Source organism: Oratosquilla oratoria, chromosome 34, assembly GCF_046742065.1.
Source record: "Oratosquilla oratoria isolate Oo_2021 chromosome 34, ASM4674206v1, whole genome shotgun sequence".
In the NCBI taxonomy this organism is placed as follows: Eukaryota; Metazoa; Arthropoda; class Malacostraca; order Stomatopoda; family Squillidae; genus Oratosquilla; species Oratosquilla oratoria.
In genome coordinates this window covers 2,640,306-2,647,244 of record NC_134810.1, presented here as the reverse complement: position 1 = coordinate 2,647,244, position 6,939 = coordinate 2,640,306, and positions in this window count along the sequence as shown.

The window sequence follows — 6,939 nt, the reverse complement described above, 5'->3', positions numbered from 1 at the left end:
ACCATTTCTCTGAATATTCATTTTCTTTTTTCGCCTACCCTGTAGTGGGGGAAGACAATACTACCATCAAGTTTTTCCACTTAAGTCGTAAAAAGGCAAAAAAAAAAAAAAAAAAAAAAAAAAACGGAACGGGGGATGGGATTAGGAGTCCTACTACCTGTAGCCCCAAAAGGGGACATTCCTAAAAAAAAAAGTACAGGCATAAATTTTCCAATCCGTACCCTAAGGTTTGGGTCTTTTAATGTGCGTAGATGTGGTACAGATGAGAGTAAAAGGGAAGAGATAGGCAGTATGTTTGTGAGAAGAAAGATGGATGTGCTGGCTTTGAGTGAAACTAAAATGAAAGGGAAAGGCGAGTGTGAGTTTGGGAGTGTAACTGGGAGGTACTCAGGAGCGAAGAGTGGACGAGAGAGAGAAGGGTTGGCTATACTAGTAAGTGAAGAGATAAGTCAGCGGGTAGTGGAGTGGAAGGAGGTTTCATCAAGGTTGATGTGGATGAAGGTGAAGCTGGAAAGGGATATATGGGTTTTTGTAAGTGCGTATGGGACTGGTAGTGAGAGGACCGTAGAGGAAAGGGAAGCATTTTGGGTAGATATAAATGAGTGCATAGAGAGATTAGGAAGAAATGTCAATGTAGTTGTATTGGGAGACCTTAATGCTAGGGTAAGAAATTAACCAATAGACGGAGTGATTGGGAAATGTGGAGTTCCAGGTAAAAATCGTAGTGGAGAATTGATGGTGGAGATGTGTCTTGAAAGAGAGTTGATGATAGTAAATACAGTGTTTAGGAAGAAAGTCAAGCATAAGTACACATGGGAGAGGGTGGTGGATGGAAGGGTGGTAGATAGAGCGTTAATGGACTATATAGTGGTGACCAGGAGTATGGTAGGAAAAGTTAAGGATGTACATGTCCTAAGGGGAGAGAGTGGGGGAATATCAGATCATTTTCTGGTGGAAGGTAAACTGAGAGTGGAGAATAGGTGGAGAAAGAGGAAAAGGGCAGAAGTTAGGGAGGTACTTAGAGTGAATTGCTTAAATGAGAAAAAAAAGGAGAATTAGTATAAAAAGAAGCTGAGAGAGGAGTGGGAGGGACTAAAGGATAGAGTAGAAATAGGAGTGGAGGAGGAATGGGGATGGTTCTAGGAGGGAGTCATAAGGTTTGCAAAGATGGTGTGTGGAACAAGGAGGGCGGGAGGAAAGAGAAGGAAGGGTAATGAGTGGTGGGATGAGGAAACAAAAAAGGGTTTAGAAGAGAGGAAGCAGGCATTCATTGATTGGCTACAAATTAGGGACGAGGGAATCGTATGAGAGGTACAAAGTAAAGAGAAGGGAAGTTAAGCATAAGATAAAGAAAGCAAAGAGGGGAGCAGATGTGAAATGGGGTAAAACATTTCTTAAAGTAATAAAATGATGTTTTGGAAGGAAATTAAAAGAAGGAAGAGGAGGCGAATCAAGTAGAGAAGAAAAGGTAAAAGGTGCAGATGGAGAGATGATAATGGAAGTGAAGGCAGTGAGAGGAAGGTGGGCAGAGTATTTTAGGGAGTTGCTAAATGTGAAGGAGGATAGGGAGGGAAAGATAGTTGCAGTGGGAAGCGCTAAGAAAATGAGAGTGATGAGTGAGGAAAATGGAGGAGAAATAGGGAAGGATGAATTGAAATCAGCTGTTAAGATGATGAGAGCAGGTAAGGCACCTGGATTGGATGAATGCTATTCAGAATGTCTGAAGAAAGGAGGTACAGTTTATGGTGGACTGGCTGGTGAGGTCATTAGTTCCGCATTAAAAGGGAAAGGAGGACAAGTGTGAGTGTAGTAGTTTCAGAGGGATTAGCTTGTTGAGTGTAGTTGGGAAGGTTTATGGGAGGATCTTGATTGAGAGGATTAGGAGAGGAACAGAGGGAGTAATTAGTGAGGAACAGTGTGGGTTTAGGACAGGTAGGGGTTATGTAGATATGATTTCTATGGTAAGACATATATGTGCGAAAGCTACAGGAAAAGTTAAGGATGTTTTTTGGGCTTTTATGGATCTGGAAAAGGCTTACGACAGGGTAGACAGGAAGGCACTGTGGGAGGTACTGCAGATATATGGGATAGGAGGAATGCTGTTAAGAGCAGTCAGCAGTTTTTACGAGAGTAGTAGAGCTTGTGTTAGGATTAGAAATGGAAAGAGTGAATGGTTTGAGGTAAAGGTGGGACTTCGTCAGGGATGTGTTATGTCGCCCTGGCTGTTCAATTTATACATGCGAGAGGTGAATGCAAGGGTGGTGGGTCGGGGCTGTAGATGGTTAAAGAAAATGGAGAGAAGTGGGAGGTGAACCAGTCGTTGTTTGCTGACGACACTGCTTATAGCAGGATCAGAGGAGGGATTGAGGAAGTTAGTTACAGAGCTATTGAAGGTGTGTGAAAGAAGGAAGCTGAAGATAAATGTAGGCAAAAGTAAGGTGATGAGATGTACAAGGGGGAGAGAGTGACAGTAGGCTGGAAGTGAAAGACTGGAGGAAGTGGATAGTTTTGAATACAGGGGTGCGAATGTGGCAGGAAAGGGAGGAGTGGGGGTGGAGGTAGAATGTAGATCGAGAGAAGCGAGTAAATGCCTTGGTGTATTAAAAAGTGTAATTAGAAATAGATATCTGGGAATGGATGCTAAGAGGAGGTTATATGAAGGAGTGATTGTACCAACAGCAATGTACGGGGCAGAAACATGGAACATGAGAGAGGAAGAGAGAAGGAGTTTGACTGTATTTGAGATGAAATGTCTGAGAAGTATGATAGGGGTTACTAGGCTGGATAGAGTGAGAAATGAGGAGGTGAGGAGGAGAACAGGGGTGGAAAGGGAGCTGGGGGATATGGTTGATGAAAGAGTATTGGGATAGTTTGGACACATGGAAAGAATTAGAGAAGAAAGATTAGTAAAAGAAGTGTGGAAGGCAGAGGTGGAAGGGGTGAATATGAGGTGGTGTCGTAGGATGAGATGGATGGATGGATGGGGTGAAAGGGGCTTTACAAAAGAGGTGAATGTCTGTAGAGGAAGGACGGGAGAGGACAGAAGATAGGGGTGAATGGAGAATGGTTGTGTATGGATGATGCTGTGATGCATGAGGGGGAGTGGGTGGGGGATGGTGGGTGAGGAAGTATGTATGAGGAAGAATTTGACGCAGCCCGAAGGGATTTCTCCCTGTCTTCTCCTTTTCTGCATGAGGGGACGGAGGGGTCGCCGAATTTATGAAGCGGCCTTGTTATGGATGTGCTGTGTCTTGCAACACTGCTTCTGGCCCAGGGCAGTGGAAAGGATGCAGGGATGACCCGTCATCCAGGAGGTGCCAAAATAAGAGGGAGGGTGGAGGGGAGTGAAATATTAGAAAATGAAATGAGTGGAAGTGGTTTCTATGCCTTTTTCTTTTTGGCTACCCCCAGTGTAAGGGGGAAAACCTTTGGTATATGTATGTATGCATTTATTTATTTATTTATTTATTTATTTATTTATTTATTTATTTATTTATTTATTTATTTATTTATTTATTTATTTATTTATTTATTTATTTATTTATTTATTTATTTATTTATTTATTTATTTATTTATTTATTTATTTATTTATTTATTTATTTATTTATTTATTTATTTATTTATTTATTTGTTTGTTTGTTTGTTTGTTTAAGGAAACCATTGACTTTCATCGCTTAGTTAATTATCAAAAGACGAGACGAGGTAGAGAGGTTGGAGGGAAGAAAGAGAATCTAGTTTCTGAGGGGAGAGGAAATGAGAGTAAAAAAAAGAAGATGAGGGGGGGAGGAGGGAGGAGAGGGTTAGACGGGGAACCGGGAGGGAGAGAAGAGAAGAGATCGGAGAAGTAAGAAGAGAAGAGAAAGGGGAGAGAAGCTAGTGTGGAAGACACGAGGGGAGATGAGTAAAGAGGTGTTGGAAAGGCGATGAAAAAATAGAAGGAGAAATGGAGAGAAGAAGGAGTAGAGTGTGAAGAAAACATGAGAAGAAATAAAGATAGTAAACAACGAGATGAGGGATCAAATTAGTCAGAAGGAGAAAGGAATGGAGGGATGAACGGGAAAGGGGAATAGGGGAAGTTTAGGGAGAACAGGTGGAGGCTGAGAGGAAGGAGAAAAGGCTGTTTGAGCTTCAAGAAAAGGAGAGGAAACATTTGACGCAAATTACTTCAAACCAGAGATGATAAAAGACGGACGATCATATGATTTTCGCTCTTATAGGCTCGACTTGGTATCCCCTTACTCACCATCTCTCCCTGAGCCTACTCCTCTATCTTGTTCCCATTCTACTACTCTCCCCTTCCTTCCCATTCTCTTTTTACTCGTACTTCGCCCCCGCCTCCCCTGATATCTTTTCCCGAATCGACACATTCTTTTAACACCCTCCTAACTCCTTCTTTCTCCCAGAACCATAAACAGGGTCTCAAACACATTATCTTATTCAACTCTCTTTTTTTTTTATTATTCCTTTCACAGCAGTGCCTTTTCTTATAGTCGTTTTGTTCCAGGAGACGTCAGGTGACTTTGTTTAGTAAAGATCTGGTACGGAGACAACTCATCTAGAGACTGGTCTACGATGTTCATGTTTGTTTTCCAAAATAGTTTAAAGGTAAAGTGTGTCATCAATCGAGGTATAGTTTTCCACTTTGAGGGTGTGGGGGGGGTCCTTATCTGAAGTGTCATATGATTCCAGGAAAGATATGGATTTTTTTCATACAGGATCTGCATTTCAGGCTTCCTAAATGATCCAGGGTGAGAGTTTCTAAACAGGAGGGTTGTGTTATGACTGGAACATGGCGTCTGAGGGCATCCGAATAAGCGTTTGCTCTTCCCTACACAGATGTGAATGTTGGGACGAACTCTTGAACTGTGAAAAGGGAACGGGCAAGTTTTCTTGAGAGATTCTTTACTTTGAATATTTGAAATATTGCCTAATGATCTGCGTGTACTTGTGTTTCGAAGCCAAGGATCTCTTTGAAGTGCCTGAGAACGTACACAAAGGCTAAGGCTTTAATATCGGTGACTGAATAAGTTATTTCTGACTTGTTTAAGAGAATATTCGCAAATGCAATAGGGTGTAGGTGGTTGTCACGTTGTTGCATGAAAACAACATCTAAGCCTTGATATGAGACATCCGTATAGAGAATAAATGGTAAGCTATAAGTAGAGTATGCATGAACTGGTGTTTGAGAGAGGCAAAAGCTTCTTCTGGAAAGCAATCAAAAGGAAAGATTTTTTTTTTCTTAATTAAGGAAGTGAGTGGTTCAGCGACTTTAGATTAATTCTTGATGTAGCGTCGATAAAATCCTCTAAGGCCAAGGAATGAACGTACGTCCTGTAACGTGAGGAGAGTAAGAAATTCTTGCAGTGCTTGCCCTGAAAAATGAGAATATCATATGAAATTGATATATGACCCAGAATTCTTATTTCCTTTTGAAGAAAGATGCATTTGGAAAGTTTCACTGTGAGACTCGCCTGTGATAATCTTGAAAATATGTCATGAAGAGGTTGTAAGTGTTCAGGAATTGATTTGGAATCAATGATGACATGAGTCCTAATAGCACGCTATGCATTAGAAATGTAACTACTGAAGGTGCTGAGACAAACGTTTAAATTGATAATGGCCTGTGGTGGTATTGAATACAGTGAGTTGTTTACTTTCTTATGCGAGAGGAATATGAAAATATTACGAAATGGGACCTAATATTGCGAATACAATGTTATTTTCGTCGACGGAATGAAATTGATCCTATAAAACTGGATAGGGAGTCGCTCTTGAATGGTAACTTTATTCAATTCTTGAAAATCTACAACTGAATTATCAGCACCATTGTGTTTGGGGGCCACGAAAAGTGGAAAATTCTAAAGTAAACTGAAAGTTCAGCAATACCATGTTCTATCATATCCACAATGAGTGAATCTACAATCTGACCTTACTATGTGAGAGTCGGTATGAAGGACTATAATATGGCTTTGAGTTAGGCCGAAGAGAAAATTTCATGGTGAACTAGATCTGTACCGCCTAGAGATTAATTATGCAAAATAATGACAAGACGAATTGCTTATAGGAGGTTAGCTAAGTCTGGTTTATGGGAAAACAATGTGCTTACAATGTTACATTAAATCTTCAGGTTGTAAAGGAAGAACATCTGAAACTGAGGTACAAAATTGAACAGAATGGTGTGTAGTATCCATTACTTTGGTTTGAGAGGGATAGATTAATAATGAAATCACATATGCTTGTACCAACTGTGAAAGTCAAAGGGACATTTGAGTCATTGGCAATGAGTATCTGGTTTTGATCTTTATTTGAAGTAATGCAAAAGGCTGAAAGAAGTGAAATACCTTTTACACTAAGAGATTCTGGCATACAGACTATATCACATTCTGGTGCGTGAAGGAAACGTTATGGTCTTTGTCAGAACCGCATGAGTATCTTTTGAAGTTGTAGGAATAATCTAGAGAAGTAGTGATAGCACAGTATTGGAAGAGAGCCGTGGTGATGGATGAGTCTTGAATTTCTACCTCGCATTTTGATTCACATTTTGTCGACTTTGATATGCAAGCTGAACAAACGCGGTTTCTGTTTCGAAGTTGTGAACAAACGGAACATCTAGATTGAAAATTACAGTTTGGAGCACAAGGCTGTAAACCAGTAAAAGGAACGGAAGGTTCAGAATTGTCACTGTCATTGGGAGTACTTATGGGAACTCAGTTCTGAATCCGGATTTTTTATAGGGGGATGAAGGGAGAGTAACGTAAGGAACTACAACTTTCGATGTGATTGGATTAGTTGAAATCTTTTCTTCAACCTGAACATGGGAAGCTGATAATAGTGGAACAGGATTGTGTATGGCAGGAATGAAATTACCTGAGACTTGTATGCTTCATACCATCAGGACTAATCCAATGAATACATCCGTAAGAAAAGCGAAATAAGCC